The sequence below is a fragment of the Lissotriton vulgaris genome, chromosome 11 (assembly GCF_964263255.1).
Source record: "Lissotriton vulgaris chromosome 11, aLisVul1.2, whole genome shotgun sequence".
Taxonomy (NCBI): Eukaryota; Metazoa; Chordata; class Amphibia; order Caudata; family Salamandridae; genus Lissotriton; species Lissotriton vulgaris.
In genome coordinates, this window is record NC_141699.1 from 519,976,990 (window position 1) to 519,994,486 (window position 17,497).

The 17,497-nt window shown below is 45.6% G+C and overlaps 1 protein-coding gene and 1 pseudogene across 1 annotated transcript in view; both read left to right on the top strand.

The window, feature by feature from the left end:
• The window catches only part of LOC147683099 (zinc metalloproteinase-disintegrin-like VLAIP-B), a 4,305,256-nt gene that overhangs the window by 185,143 nt on the left and 4,102,616 nt on the right, over nt 1-17,497 (top strand). The window lies entirely within an intron of this gene.
• LOC147683100 (U2 spliceosomal RNA) lies at nt 3,902-3,981 on the top strand (annotated as a pseudogene).

Below are 17,497 nucleotides of genomic sequence, written 5' to 3' on the forward strand. Positions count from 1 at the left end.
TCTCCCGGTCATCGCTTCGCTGTGGTAGGGTGTCAAGCCATTCGCTTACGTTGTCCGGAAAGTCAAAAAACATTGCACGGCCGTCGTGCTTGACCCGCAACTTGGCCGGGAACATCATCGAGTACTTGATTCCCATGTCCCTCAGTCGCCGTTTCACTCCCCCGTAGCTCTGGCGCTGTCTCTGTACCGCTCTGGTGAAGTCAGGGTAGAAATGCACCTCTGAGTTCTGGTACTGTAGCGGTCCATGCCTCCTGGACGCCTGTAGAATTGCGTCCCGGTCCCTGAAGTTGAGGAACCTAGCAATGATGGGTCGAGGTGCCGCGCCCGTCTTTGGCGGGCCACCTGGCACCCGATGTGCTCGCTCCACCGAGAAGAATTTGCTCAACCCGGGGGGAGTAAGATGGTTCTGAATCAGGTCCTCAACGAACAGGTCCGCCGATGCATCCTCCGACCCTTCCGGAACGCCAATGATGCGGACATTCTGTCGCCTGGCACGACCTTCATAGTAGTCCAGTCTCCTGAAGACTTGGTCAGAGGCGAGTCGTAGGGTCCGGACCTCGGTTTGCAGGTCCGAGACGTCGGTGGTAAGGCTCGAGGCTTTCAAGTCCAGCGATTTCACCCGATCGTTGGTTTTACCCAGGTCAGCTCTGATGAGGGTGAGATCCACCGCCAGTGTGTCCACCTTGTGGGTCAGGACCTCATGCTGTTTCTGCATTTCTGCTCGGATGCCCGAGATGGCCCCCATAACATCACTGAGGGTGGGCTCGGACCCATCCGGCGAGCCCGATGCGGAGATGTCCTTAGTTGAGGCTCCCGGTGCAGGCGATATGCGGAGTTGAGCATATCTATCAATCCTGTTCTGCTGCACTTGGGACTTGCCTCGAACTCCTTTGTTCGCTGTCTTGTCCGGGTCGCCCTTGCCCGCCATGTTGGGTCCGATGAGACCGTGGGGCCACCACACACAGCTCCGAGCCCAAGGTGCGCCGAGCCGAGGTTGTAGAGCAGAGGTGTAGCAAAGTCCAGTGGTAGATGGCATAGTGGTATAGGAAATTCCGCAAGTGGGGATCACCACCCAGCACTACGCATCCCAAGCTTGCGGAGTGGCGGAGACCGAGGAGACAATGGCGCTTCCTTGGCAAGAGGCATCACACGACGTAGCTCAGCGTAGGAATCTCCGATTCGAACGCGGGAGGCAGTGCCCGCATCAGTGACCCGTCAGCATTCGGAATCCACCTACGTGGAACAGGATTTCGAGCAGGATTATTGCGGAGGGCCGGAGGGTCTGCGGAGCTCCGAGCTTACGCGGCCATCTTGCTTGCCCGCGAAGCTCCTCCTCCCATAGAAGAATTTTTGAGTCATTACTTCCTTTTGGACACGGTGTAAGCACAGGGTTATTGCACATTTATTTTGAAAACAAAATGATGTGAATAAATTCCTCTTTAGTAGGGTTCCGTTAAAAACCCTTCAGGCCTAATAACCATAACTGGAGGTGTTGATGCATTTTGACCCCAGTGCTTCAGTGGTGTCCTCAGGATGGGGCACTTGTGGACCTGGTTGTTGAACAAGGAGGATATTAAACACTAAAATAGTGTGTCACTCAATTGAGTAGTGAGAGACGAACGGCATAGTACCTCATTGCTTGTTTCTAGAAAAGCATAGCATGTGATGCCAGTAATGTAAAGTGGAAGAATAATAGGTAATTTGTTGTGATGGCACTTAGACGGAAACAAGGAAAAAGGAATTAAATGTGTCCTTATCAGTACTTGAGTAGAAAAGTGTGATAAAAAGATGCAGCTGATATGGTGTTAGGACCGGTCTTAATAAGCCTTGATGTAAGACTGTCAGAGTAGGCATGTGATTCAGTTGCCTTGGCCAGATGGCTTTCCCGAGTGGAAGTTGTGATCTCTACCTGTGTTATTTAGAGAAATAGATCAAAGAATTATTTCAGGAAGTGTCACTTGTCAAATTAATGATGTAGGCAGGCACCTTGTCTCCCCCCCCCCCCCCCCCCCCCCCCGGTGAAGTTCCACAGCTGATTTGGAAATCTTTTAACAGCCATTGTGTGAAGCCAACGCTGTGCAGCGTCTTCTTTCACCTGCGTGGAACTTGGCGTCTTCCTTTGTCCTTCGGTGTTTACATAATTATATCCCCCTGCACCTGGCAGGTTGATGTTATGAGAGAGTGAAGAGTACTGTCGTTTGTTTCATTGTGATTCCAAAAATCACACAACACATTTTGTATTTTCAGCCTATCGAATGTGACCTGATTGTGCTCGTAAGTGAAAATATAGATGTTTAAATTCTGGAGCTCAATTTATTGGAAATCGCCGGATTGAAGCGCAAGATGGTGCTTGCTTCTTTTTTCAGTAGTATTAGCTCCTGATTACCTCCTCCCTGGTCTGGATTGATGACTTCTAAAGTTGTCCAGTGGGGCTGCCATTGTCTTGCACTGAATAAAAGATTTATGTTGAATGGTCCTTTAATGAACTTCGTGGTTGTTATTTTTTATGTATAATTTGTCGCAGGGATACATAGTCACTGACACCATGTTTTTGCCTTACAGTTTGAGAATTGTACATGCAATACTTTTATTGTGTTCTAAAGTAATTCAGTCCTTTCAATTGTTTGATGGTAAACTGAACATGTACCACGCTAGTGTCCTTGCAGTGGTGTTAAGTTCAAATGTTCTCTTAGTGTCCTTTTTTAATAGGATCCCGATTGTCGTGAAAGCAGGCTGCAACTGGAGCAGAGCAGTGTGGGCTTAAAATGGCCCTGAGAATACGGAAGAGCGATATGCGTTTCAGTAGTCCCGTAATGCTCCTCTGCGTCTAGTGCACTTACCTTTGTTGCTCCAGGCTAGTCTGAACCTCGTTGTGTTCGGTTTTCCCTCGTCAGGATGGTGCGGTGGCTCGTCTCAGCTCCTGTTGTCATCCTTTTCGTTGGGTTCTCAAACTTCCTGCTAAGCCTACAAAGAAGAAATAAAGAACCTAAAGTATCAAGTTACAACAATAAGGCTGTTACCTGCTATGTGCTGGCATTGTATGAAGAAATATACAAATAGTTATATAATTGTTATATAATTGTTGTCCCTACGTCCTTTAGAGATTGGTATTTTCTCTGTGCACATATTAGTGTATCCTGAAGACAAAGAGACATACATAGTTAGCCTGCATATTTTTTGCATACTTTGTTTTTCTTATTTTAAAGGAAAAATTAATATATACTGTTCTTACTCTCTGGTCTTTTCGCTTGGGAATGTATATGAACCTTTGGGCTATCTTTAACTCACTACTCCTTTTTAGTAGTAGGTGAGTGCTTTGTGTATACATGTTTATATGATTTCATGGTTTCTCCACCAGGGTGAGATTTCAATATATTTCTTTCTTTTCTCTCATATAGAGTGCAACCACAATCTTTTGTAACCAAAATCTGTTGCAGGGATTCTGCACAAATACAGAACTATGTGCAGGAATATGGGACCATGGTGTTTAGGGACTGAGTCTTTCTATCACCTTAGTACCCACAAGCCTAGGACTGACTAGTTATAGTGTCTCACGTGCTCTCCTACTCACTCACAGAGAAACAAATGATTAGACACCTCAGATCTCTCAGGAATCGCGGTAACAAGACACACCTTTTCACTCGCACTCTTGTACTTGTCCAGGATAAGATCTGACAGAGAAACAAGATAGTTTAAAATATATATTTTAACTAATGTACACTCACATGCAGTATACGTGACACAACCAGCAGGAAAATGCATAATACAAATACAGTCAGCATAGCAGCTACTCCGTTTATCAAGATGTCAGATGTCATCCTAAAAAGTAAATGGAGAAAAAGACTACAGTGCCTAACCTCCCACCCCTTGCTAAGAAGAAGTATTATCATTTAATAGAAGAATCGCTTCTCAGCCTTTTAGCTAAGATCAAGTGTAGTATCATTTATTAGAATATCTATAGACTTTGAAAGCAGACCCTATACCTTAGCCTATAGACGGTAGATCTACATCATAGGTGCTGTTTCGCTCTTCTCCCTGGAAAGGTCCCTCTCCAAGTGTGGGCTACATATTAGTGTATTCTAATAAGACCAGCGTGCGTTTGTCCAAACAGTAGCTGCATCAGTATGTTTTGTCTAAGGGCTAAAGCCTGGTCAGAACAAAATACCAAGAGGCATTGTTTTTTGGCCTTGCTCATAGTGTTCAGTCAAAATCCCAGGAACATGCAGAGAGTGAACACAGCGATAAGTTTTCATGTGAAAGCAGTCATTGAAATTATTGCAAAAATAAAGATGTGTAGTAACGTGTGCAAAAGCAGCAGGCAAGCTGCAGCGTGCTCATGCTAAGTTATTGAAAAACAGCAATGTCCTTATGGGCCATGTGACACCCTCCCCTTGGCCAGGTCGTTAGCCCTATGTGAAAACAAAAATCAGAGATAAGCAGAGGCAAAGTGTCTTATTTGTAGTCCAATTAGCATAGGCATGAACCCCCCCCCCCGCCCCCCCCCCCAAAAAAAAACTTTATCAGAACATTGTTTTTTTCAACAAAACAAGCTGTCAATTAGGTACTCAAAAATCCATCGAATCATAATTAATCCTCGGAGACAGAAATGGTACGGGAAAAACAAAATGCCATGAACTCCAGTACGTTGTCTGGCCCTTCCATAGTAAAAAGGTATGCCATCTTAAGTAAGTTGATTGAGCTCATCATATCCAGAGGCTGTTAGGAGCATCTCAGGGCAACCTGCGTCAACTTCGATGAAACTCTGGTCAATGAGGTGCTGCACACAAGCACAGATACTCAAGTCTGCCATTGGCGCAAGCAGAGGTTCGCACACAAAACACCTACCCATGGCACATTCCTGGTCATGAGCCTTGAACGGACCCATTAACAGATCGTAATCTAGGGTAGCGTGGGTTGTATTGGAAAGGCAGACATCCAGGGCCCATCCAAAAGGACAGTGGAACACAGGCTGCACGCAATTGAAGTAGGCATAACGGAAGGTGAGCCCGTAATCTATGTCAAGAGCTTGTGATGGCATTGCAGCAAAAAGCTGGTGCATAAGTTCAGGATACAGCTGCAACTGGACTGGGTTTGCCAGATCCACAGATCAAGCAGCCATTGCGCAGCAGCAATATAAATATAGGTACGCTGCAATTGAGCAAGAGCACCAGGGGAAACCCTCCGAAGGGGCTGAAAATGATGGAATTGATAAAGGCTGATATTACTCCAAAAATAGTCTGAAAGCAAGAAACAAGGCCAGATCCCACAAGTTTTAAAAAGTGGGCAAGTGCCCATGTATCAGACGCATTAAATATTTGGTGTATTAATTCTCCAAAATGGAGTGGGAGATTCATATTTAGCAGCGAGTGTAACTCACTTGCTGTTTTCGCCGCCTGTAATTCGAAGGTCTTGCAAGCTGATGTGAGATCCACTTCTTGTTGAAACAAAAGCGCTTTGAGTCTGCTTAGCTTATTGAAATTGCTTTTCAAAGTTGGAATGGAAGGCCAAGGGTCTTGCAAGCTGATGTGAGAGCCACTTCTTGTTGAAACAAAAGCGCTTTGAGTCTGCTTAGCTTATTGAAATTGCTTTTCAAAGTTTGTATGGAAGGCCAAAGAGAACTTTTTACTATCCCATGTGGGGGTGGAAACAGGACATTGCTGCAACATGTAACTTGTTGGGAACTGTTACTATATACAGGATCAGCAAATCAAAACGGAGAGAGAGGACTAGATAAGCCAGTCCGGATCCCCAAGTTAATATGTAACTATCAAAATAGGACTAGCTTGGTTGTGTTCTAAGGGAGACTCAGTACGTATGATGGCAAACCATTTGGTTTGGTTGTTAAGCCCTCACCCACCGACCTAGTCGGTGGCATGCTTCATCATCGGGCCCACCACAGTGACACCGAATGCGTCCCGGGTGTGCTTCGACTCCAGATTACTGAGGAGCTGGTATACTTCTCTGAGTGTGCTGTGAGGGGGTGTATAAGAAAGTGATTTAAAAGCTATGCTGTGGGTCCCAGTGCCCGAGGGTATACAGAACTTTAATAGCTGGGCCCACGCTAGCGTATAAAAAGGCAAGCGGACGCGGTGGAGCGAATTATGAACTCCCGCGTCCTATGTGGTCGACATGTTTCAGCCAGGCCTTTCTTGTTTTAAACTGGCTTTCCTCAGGACCAATGAGAGTGTGAGTGAAAAATAATTATTATTAAGTGAAGTGAGTTTTAAAATGTGTCGCACACGCTAAGGTGCTATACGTGTATGGAGGGGGATTCCCTCCGTTTTACTGTACACAAAACATAAAGGACGAAGACAGACGTACATGGTAAAGTCGAGTAAGTACATTATACTGGAAACACAACGCACTGCCGGCAAGTTTAGGGTGTGTGAACGACCTCTACCGGCGGGATTCTAAATCGTGGCCATGAGATTACATGGCGGAAGTGATTTATAAAGCGTTTCTAAACGGGGTGGAAGTGGTGGACTAAACAGCGGAAAATAGTCAATGAGTGAGAATCAAGCATGAATAATTCTGTTTCCTCACACATGCTATTAGCTGTTAAAGCCTCATGGGTCACCAGGCAGGGGAGAGCGGACCCTAGATGTGTAGGGAGGCAGGGGTTAGAATAAAACCTGTTTAGGAGAGAAGGTTGCTTACCTATGTAGTCGTGAAGGGTTTATCTCTGTACTTACGAGATTACCGGTCTGAGAGCTCCATGAACCTGTAGTCCTGCTGCGGTGTCCCGAGTGAATGAGGGTCAGGAGCACTCTGGTATTTATACTCATTCATATGGGGCGGTACCTGCAGAGGGGTGGAGCAAGCGGCGTAGCTGCGCTTGTTGAGTGACGCATATGCGCATGATCAGTGCCAAGTGCTCATGGGCTACGCATGCGCAGAAGTATATGGTCACTTTCAATGAGAAAGTAGCAAAAGTAGCACAAAGGGGTTACAGAAAGGGACAGAACCACGAGTCCAGTCGGGAACAGGGCTCAGCAATTCAATGAATTCCAAGGTATGAAATCGTTAAGTCCAGTCAAGTGGGTGGAAAGGCGGTAGATCCACCGTTGTTCTCTTGTGTGAAGAGTTTTTTCATCGCAGTTGTCAAATTTCTCAATGACTGTCCACGTAAAATCATTAGGAGTGTGGTTGTGGGACAGGAAGTGTTCTGTCAGTTTACTGATACTCTTACCACATCTCATGGTGCTCCTATGTTCAGTCATTCTAGTCCTTACTTTTCTGGTGGTCATGCCGACGTATTTCAGGCCACAGTGACATGTGATTAAGTACACCAAGTTGGAGGAATTACAGTTAGTGAACTGGCGTTGCGTCCAAACTTTGCCATCTTCAAGATTGAGTGTTTTTGATGGGGTGGTCAAATGGCAGACACTACAATTGTTGCAAGGTTGGTGTCCAGTTAGTTTGGGCAGTCCCCACGCATTGAGGATAGTGTTGCTTGAGGGTCGTTGGTTTACTCTGGGTCTTGTCGAGACTAACTGGTCTCTTAAGTTCTTTGCTCTCTTAAAAGCAAAGCGAGGGAGGTCCCACTTTCTAGTTCCAGAATTGATTATCTTCCAATTCTTTTTGATTATGCTAGACACCTGATTAGAGGCCGTGTTGTACGTGGTCACACAGGTCATCATGGATGGTTCAGGGGGTTTCGGTACAGCTTCAAGGAGTGCATCCCTGTGTTGATTACGTGCCCTTTTGCAGGTTTTGGAGATGATTCTCGTCGGATAGCCACGATCTTCCAGTTTGTGGACTAGAGCTCTGGACTGTGATTTGTAGTCTTGGATGTTGCTGCAGTTGCGCCTTATTCGCAAAAACTGGCCAAACGGGAGGTTTTCCCTGAGAGGCCTAGGATGGAAACTGTCGAAGCGCAACAAGGAGTTACGTGCGGTGGGTTTGTAGTAGGTGGTGGTAATCAAGCCATTATTTTGTGCTTTGATGTTGAGGTCCAGAAATGCCAGTTCAGTAGTGCTGCTATGCATGTAAAACGGAGATAAGTATCCCGATCATTGATCCATGTCAAGAATTGGTTCAGGGTGTCATCGTTACCCTCCCAGATAATGAAGATGTCGTCAATGTAACGACGCCAGGTGATTATGTTAGCAGAGTATGGGTTAGTCGGAGACTCGATGTGGCTACGTTCGAAATGATGGACGTATAGCCCGGCCACGCTCGGGGCAAAAACACTCCCCATCGAGGTCCCATTAGTCTGGAGGTAGAATTTTCCTTCATACTCGAAGTAGTTGTCTTTTAGAGCCAGTGCCGCACACTCAAGAATGAATTTTCGCGGGGTGCGGTGTTGCCAAGTGGTTTCCATTAGGACATCGTGTAGTACTTGTAAAGTAGCATCCTGAGGTAAGCTTGTGTATAAGCTTTCTATGTCCAGTCCGACAAGGAGTTGGGTTTCGGGATTAAATGTCATGTCTTTGATGACATTTAGCAGATGTTTAGTATCCTGGATGTAGGATGGTGTTTTCTGTACAAGGGGATTAAGGAAGAAATCGCAGAAGCGTGAGAGTGGTTCGAGCAGAGAGAAATAGGAGGGCGACTATCTTTGCACTAAGAACGGGAGGGTACCGTACTTTTATACCTTACCAAAGGTACATAAGGGCAAGAATCCGCCACCAGGGAGACCTATTGTATCGGGCATCCAATCTCTGCTCGAACCACTCTCACGCTTCTGCGATTTCTTCCTCAATCCCCTTGTACAGAAAACACCATCCTACATCCAGGATACTAAACATCTGCTAAATGTCATCAAAGACATGACATTTAATCCCGAAACCCAACTCCTTGTCGGACTGGACATAGAAAGCTTATACACAAGCTTACCTCAGGATGCTACTTTACAAGTACTACACGATGTCCTAATGGAAACCACTTGGCAACACCGCACCCCGCTAAAATTCATTCTTGAGTGTGCGGCACTGGCTCTAAAAGACAACTACTTCGAGTATGAAGGAAAATTCTACCTCCAGACTAATGGGACCTCGATGGGGAGTGTTTTTGCCCCGAGCGTGGCCGGGCTATACGTCCATCATTTCGAACGTAGCCACATCGAGTCTCCGACTAACCCATACTCTGCTAACATAATCACCTGGCGTCGTTACATTGACGACATCTTCATTATCTGGGAGGGTAACGATGACACCCTGAACCAATTCTTGACATGGATCAATGATCGGGATACTTATCTCCGTTTTACATGCACTAGCAGCACTACTGAACTGGTATTTCTGGACCTCAACATCAAAGCACAAAATAATGGCTTGATTACCACCACCCACTACAAACCCACCGCACGTAACTCCTTGTTGCGCTTCGACAGTTTCCATCCTAGGCCTCTCAGGGAAAACCTCCCGTTTGGCCAGTTTTTGCGAATAAGGCGCAACTGCAGCAACATCCAAGACTACAAATCACAGTCCAGAGCTCTAGTCCACAAACTGGAAGATCGTGGCTATCCGACGAGAATCATCTCCAAAACCTGCAAAAGGGCACGTAATCAAAACAGGGATGCACTCCTTGAAGCTGTACCGAAACCCCCTGAACCATCCATGATGACCTGTGTGACCACGTACAACACGGCCTCTAATCAGGTGTCTAGCATAATCAAAAAGAATTGGAAGATAATCAATTCTGGAACTAGAAAGTGGGACCTCCCTCGCTTTGCTTTTAAGAGAGCAAAGAACTTAAGAGACCAGTTAGTCTCGACAAGACCCAGAGTAAACCAACGACCCTCAAGCAACACTATCCTCAATGCGTGGGGACTGCCCAAACTAACTGGACACCAACCTTGCAACAATTGTAGTGTCTGCCATTTGACCACCCCATCAAAAACACTCAATCTTGAAGATGGCAAAGTTTGGACGCAACGCCAGTTCACTAACTGTAATTCCTCCAACTTGGTGTACTTAATCACATGTCACTGTGGCCTGAAATATGTCGGCATGACCACCAGAAAAGTAAGGACTAGAATGACTGAACATAGGAGCACCATGAGATGTGGTAAGAGTATCAGTAAACTGACAGAACACTTCCTGTCCCACAACCACACTCCTAATGATTTTACGTGGACAGTCATTGAGAAATTTGACAACTGCAATGAAAAAACTCTTCACACAAGAGAACAACGGTGGATCTACCGCCTTTCCACCCACTTGACTGGACTTAACGATTCCATACCTTGGAATTCATTGAATTGCTGAGCCCTGTTCCCGACTGGACTCGTGGTTCTGTCCCTTTCTGTAACCCCTCTGTGCTACTTTTGCTACTTTCTCATTGAAAGTGACCATATACTTCTGCGCATGCGTAGCCCATGAGCACTTGGCACTGATCATGCGCATATGCGTCACTCAACAAGCGCAGCTACGCCGCTTGCTCCACCCCTCTGCAGGTACCGCCCCATATGAATGAGTATAAATACCAGAGTGCTCCTGACCCTCATTCACTCGGGACACCGCAGCAGGACTACAGGTTCATGGAGCTCTCAGACCGGTAATCTCGTAAGTACAGAGATAAACCCTTCACGACTACATAGGTAAGCAACCTTCTCTCCTAAACAGGTTTTATTCTAACCCCTGCCTCCCTACACATCTAGGGTCCGCTCTCCCCTGCCTGGTGACCCATGAGGCTTTAACAGCTAATAGCATGTGTGAGGAAACAGAATTATTCATGCTTGATTCTCACTCATTGACTATTTTCCGCTGTTTAGTCCACCACTTCCACCCCGTTTAGAAACGCTTTATAAATCACTTCTGCCATGTATTCTCATGGCCACGATTTAGAATCCCGCCGGTAGAGGTCGTTCACACACCCTAAACTTGCCGGCAGTGCGTTGTGTTTCCAGTATAATGTACTTACTCGACTTTACCATGTACGTCTGTCTTCGTCCTTTATGTTTTGTGTACAGTAAAACGGAGGGAATCCCCCTCCATACACGTATAGCACCTTAGCGTGTGCGACACATTTTAAAACTCACTTCACTTAATAATAATTATTTTTCACTCACACTCTCATTGGTCCTGAGGAAAGCCAGTTTAAAACAAGAAAGGCCTGGCTGAAACATGTCGACCACATAGGACGCGGGAGTTCATAATTCGCTCCACCGCGTCCGCTTGCCTTTTTATACGCTAGCGTGGGCCCAGCTATTAAAGTTCTGTATACCCTCGGGCACTGGGACCCACAGCATAGCTTTTAAATCACTTTCTTATACACCCCCTCACAGCACACTCAGAGAAGTATACCAGCTCCTCAGTAATCTGGAGTCGAAGCACACTCGGGACGCATTCGGTGCCACTGTGGTGGGCCCGATGATGAAGCATGCCACCGACTAGGTCGGTGGGTGAGGGCTTAACAACCAAACCAAATGGTTTGCCATCATACGTACTGAGTCTCCCTTAGAACACAACCAAGCTAGTCCTATTTTGATAGTTACTTACACTATATACAGGATGCCTGCCTCTAAGCCGCAGTAGTTGAGGTTATTCAAAATAAGGTAACTGCCATTAGAAAGCAATGTTAGCACAGGAATAATACCTGGGACCCGGGTACCTTTTAGAAAACAAGCTAGATTAGGTGGTGAGACATTACAGGCGCCGTGAAGTTTAACTTGTTTACAGACTAGGGAGTGTCCTACAGTTGAATCACAATACTTCCCTGCTGTGCGTTGACATCTAAAGGCGAAGGCAAGGACCATAATTCATCAATATAACTAGTGCTGAGGGGCTCATATCTACCCAAGAGATAATGTTTCATGCATGCCATAAACTGAAAGAGTGAGATAGGGAGTGGAATATCCCGATGTATTAACCACACAGCTGAGTTAGTCTGTGCCACAGAAAATGGTAACTGTTCGAATTGTTCAATATGTATCAATGTGTATGTTGCGTCTTTCATTGACATTAATTTGGGTTTATCAGTCAAATTAAATGGCAAAAAAGAGCTGAAGCTTTCTGATAATCCCACTGTACTTTCCCATTTTTAAGCATCTGTAAAGCCCTACCAAACTGCATCACAGAACATAACTGATTTTGACCATGGTACAATACAGATACTTCATGTTTAACAATGTCAATGACGGAAGACACAATATTATCTAAAGTATAAATACGGGAAGACAGTGTATTAACCCCTTCCATGCTCATGACGGAACGGTTCCGTCATGAGCATCGGTCAAGCTGTGCTTATGACGGAACCGTTCCGTCATGACCACGCCCGGTTCTATTAGAACCCAGCACCGGGGGGAATCGGCGCCGCACAGAAGGGGTTAATGATGTTATCGACAACTGAAAGAACTTTTCCCAAACGTGCTTGATCCATTTGACACATGACCATTAAATATAATGGGTTAAGCCTGTAACCCTCAGAACCTGGTCGGGTAGTTAAACAATTAATAATGGTTCTGTTGGACCAGAATACCTAGTGATGCGGTATCCAAACTCTATTACTTCATCAATATGTCCCAATCGGCGTACGTATGCAGTGGTATTTATACACAGAACAGAAACACTGAACAGAAACAATGACCATAATGGTAAAAAGGGTAAAGTTTTAGTCAAATACTCTCTTATTTTACAAATGTTAATTATGCTGTCCAAGCAATACATGACCATATACGGCATTCCCCATCCAGGATCCGAAGGAGATTGACGCGAGCTTTCCTCCCGAGTTAAATTAATGAGGTACCCCAGCCGAAGTTCCACCCCAGGAAGTACCATTGCCATTAAAAGAGACAAGCCAGCAACTCAGAGCTTGATGTGCTAAGTCGGCCGACTAGCACCGTCCCAACTATAGGACCTACATCACAGAGGAATTACTACCTCAGAAGGCTGTCCCACAACCATTCAGTCCTGAAGAAGACCTGCCCTTGATGCACAAATTCACCGCATGGCCCCCAGGGTCGAATCGTCGACGTATCGTATTGAGATCAGACTGTACAAAGTCTACTAGGAACAAAAAACTAATTGATTGACCTACCAGACTATTGTGTTTACAGTTGACAATTTGTATTGTTTCATCACTTATCTATGTATGTATGTTTTAATGTACACCAGTCTTTCACCAATTTCCATGTTTTGTATTGTATATGGTCATGTATTGCTTGGACAGCATAATTAACATTTGAAAAATAAGAGTATTTGACTAAAACTTTACCCTCTTTACCATTGTGGTCATTGTTTCTGTTCAGTGTTTCTGTTCTGTGTATAAATACCACTGCATATGTACCCCGAATGGGACATATTGATGAAGTAATAGAGTTTGGATACAGCATCACTAGCCATTTGGCACATGGGCACTGCAGCTTCCATCTGCGATAGCTTCCAAAATTCATTTTAAGCTGCGTAAAAAAAATGTTTCGTATGAGGGTACTTAGGACCCAAAAGAAAACCTGCCAAATCAATGTCACCTGACAAGAAAGAAAGATGTTGTTTCACAGATGACAGTGTGGAATGTTCTATCCATTGCTGACACAATGTACCCACTGAATATTTTGTAACTGTATGGGAATGTGGGAAACGGGGATCAGGTCTACTCTGTGTAAGTCAATCAGACATGCACGATGCAATGACTCCGTACCCTGCACTTGCCACAATTTAATACACCAAACTGACTTCAAATCCACAGTGTCTTTCCAGTATTCATAACCACTTACAGCTAAATCATTACTGAAGGACAAGGAATAAACTAATTTAGTGTGTGTCAGCATAAAATTAGTGCGGGAAGGTATCTTTAGTTTATAATAATAAGACTGATGACCTGAAAGATTATAACTAGAAAAATATATAAATTTACTCTGTTGGGTTTTCAAACTCCCCTTTAAAGGTGTTGGGCAATGCTCCCATTGGGTATAATTAAAAAACGGTATTTGACTACTGGTTTTGTGTAAAAATATATGTCCATAATGTTGATAACAGAACAGATCATATAATTTGCAGTATTAAAATACAAATTTTCAGTATCAAAAGCAGTATAATATTTCAAATCAGAGAACAATGAATGCACAGCATAAAAATCCCAGTCATCAGAGTGTGTATTGGGCAAAATCCCATCTCCTAAGGAAACGTGAATCACAAATGGAAGTTTAAAATTTTGGTTGGGCCATGGATATCGAATGCTACTTTATCCCAAACAATGCAATCAACAACAGGGAATGCCGAAATATTGACTAAGGCTTGATCTCGTTTCATTATATGAGATGACATGTGAGGGGCCAGAACACTGTCAATAAAGTTCACAGTTAGTTAGTAATAGCCATTAATTAAAAGGAAAAACAATCCACATGAAGAGGAACACCATTGTCGGGACCATCCAGACATACGTCCATGGAGAGAGTAGGTAGTTCTTTTTGAACCAGAAGTAGGGGTTTCTGCTGCAGGTGATGTCAACGAAGACGAAGAATAGACTGTACTTTCAGGAACGTCAATTATAACCTCAAGAGGCGGAGAAGCATACTTAATATTTGCAGTTGTGGTTGTAGAAGGTAAAATAGGCAATGCATCAATTGCAGTTTCCATCACCCCCACCATGTGTTGGGGAGTATTCGAAGAAACAGAAGCCATCTGATTTAGTGAAAGATCCTGGTGTGAAATGCTGCGAGGCATATTATCTAGTATCACCCTTATGGTGTAGCTTGACATGTTTGATGGAAATGTAATGATTCTCTTTTTGACCAGGTAGTGGAGGCAGAATCACTGAACGGTTGCCTATTATGCCAAGGACTCTGACTGGTGCACAGTAGGATGGACAAAATTCTTTTTTGTTCTCCACTTTTTCTCTGACTCGATCTCTAACTTTAGGAAGCCAGCCTGAAACAGGAATCAGCACTGCTGCATCTGTGGAAGAGCGCAAATGGACTTTCGCTTGTGAGTCACGAGCATTTTGTAGATCCTGTAACATAGCACAAAGGTTATCTAAGTCAAAGATTGCGGCAGCCGCCACAATGTCTAGACCATCAAGGTCTGGCACAAACATTTTAATGCCAAAGAGCATTTTATATGGGGGGGGGGAGATCTTCTAGGAAGACTATTAAGCGCACGTTGAACTCAAAACAGATGAGTCAACCAGCCACGACCAGTACCTAATACCCTTGTTTTTTTTCTTTTTTTTTTCCAAAACCTTTATTGCACCATCAAGTTACACAGCGGAACGCCTACAACCCAGTGGGCTGGCCGCTATAACAGTTTGTAAGTCACATTGCAGCACTATAAAATCTGTAGTACAGTCTCCAATATTGTAATCAGTAATTTAGCTGCTATGATGAAAGGGTGCAGCACATGCATATGTATCTCAGAGAGTATTGGTTTTTGGTTTTTCTTTTTTTTCCCCTGAACAACAACAAATCAAAGTAACTGTTAGGAATAGCAATGTGGTTGTGTGTATGATAATACTGATCTTTGTAGTCACCTCACCAAAATGCCCCTTTCCAGTTCCCCTCCCATTCTCGCCAACTGCCCCCGACTGCCATGCTTGTGCTAGAGTAGACATTCCTCTCAATTGGTGATCCATGTATTCCCTCTTCTGCCTATCCTGCATGATAATGTGGCGAGAAGCCACTTTCCCCGTCCCTGGTTCCCCCTCCTCACAAGACGCCCAGAATACTAGCCCTCTTCCTCTCCCTCGTCTGACTCATCTTAATCGTCCTCTGGCAAGGGATCACAAATCTCCCCTCTGTATACATTCCATTTGGTCCAGATTTTATTCCACTTCCCCGGGCAGGCACGTTTAGAATATACCGCCCTTTCCGTTATCATTACTTTATCTATATTTAAACACCATAATGACTTGGTTGGCACTTCTGCCACTCCCCATCTTTGTGCGATATCTCGTTTCGCTACCATCAACCCCACTGTAACCCAGAGTTGCCCATGCCTAGAAATATCTGTAGGTTCCCACACGTTTAAAAGGCATCTTTTCGGTTCTGGCAACAGTGATATTTCTAGTGTTTGTGAGATCGTTCGCTGTATTTGCCTCCAATACTCCTGAATCCAGGGCAATCCCATATGGTGTGAAAAAACGTGCCTTCCTCCCCACACTCACGAAGGCAGTAATCAATCAATCAATCAATCAAAGACATTTATAGAGCGCACTACCTACCCGTAGGGTCTCGAGGCGCTAGGGGGGGGGGGGGGGGGGTCTGCCGCTACTGCTCGAATAGCCAGGTCTTGAGCTTCTTCCTGAAGGATAGGTGGTCTTGGGTCAGGCGCAGATCGGCCGGGAGGGAGTTCCATGTCTTGGCGGCCAGGTAGGAGAAGGACCTTCCTCCTGTGGTGGCTCTGCGGATGCGTGGGACGGCGGCGAGGGCGTGGCTGGCAGATCGGAGGTGGCGTTTGGGAGCGTAGAAGTTGATGCGGTTGTTGAGGTAGCTCGGGCCTTGATCGTGGAGAGCTTTGTGTGCGTGGGTAAGGAGGCGGAAGGTGATTCTCTTGTTGACCGGGAGCCAGTGTAGGTCTCTTAGGTGTCCGGAGATGTGGCTGTGTCGTGGGATGTCGAGGATGAGTCTGGCTGAGGCGTTCTGGATGCGCTGGAGTCTCTTCTGGATCTTGGCGGTGGTTCCGGCGTAGAGTGCGTTGCCGTAGTCCAGTCGGCTGGTGACGAGGGCCTGGGTGACGGCCTTCCTGGTCTCTGTGGGGATCCACCAGAAGATCTTCCGCAGCATGCGCAGGATGTTGAAGCACGACGAGGAGACGGCGTTGACTTGTCTGGTCATGGAGAGGGAGGAGTCCAGGATGAAACCCAGGTTGCGTGCGTGGTCCGTCGGTAAGGGTGTTGTGTCCTGTTAATACGATGCAGCATTGTCCTTGTGTAGTATACCCTGTGTAGTGTTTTCAATTGCACTAGTCGTAGCCGCGCTGAGATGCCCACTTCCTTAGGTGAAGCTAGTGCTTCATTCCACTCATGCTCGTCCATTTCACTGGTGTCCCCCTCCCATTTCGCCTTCAAGGACAATGTTGGGTCTGGTAGGTTGTTGAGTAATTTGCGATATGTGAGAGATGTTGCGCGTTCGACCATAAAGTCAGTAAGGAGGCGGTCCTCCAGCGGGGAAGACTCAGGCAGGTCTGTGTCCGTGGGCAAGGCCGCTAGCAATGCATGTTGGATCTAGATGTATATGTAGAGCTCCCTTTCACGGAGTTCGTATAATTCTCTCAGTCTATGGAAGGGTATCACCCCGCCCCTTTCCCAAAGATCGCCCACCGTGGATATTCCTATTGTGTCCCAGTGTGAGAATCCCTTGCTGTTCCTCAAGTTGCCAAGGACTCGAGAGTCCCACAGTGGGGTTAGTTTGGTGATCCTCCCCTTCCATCCCAGACCAGCCGTCGCTGTATGCCAGAGTGTTACCGTTAGTCTGGTGGGTCCCACTAATGCGCGAGTTTTGCTTTGGTCATATAATGGGGCCAGTAAGCTGTTAGTGCCCAGTTGCGCCCTGTCGGTCTGGAATGCCGGCTCGTTTTGTGGAGTATGGATCCATTGGTTGATGGGTTTAAGGTGTGCCGCC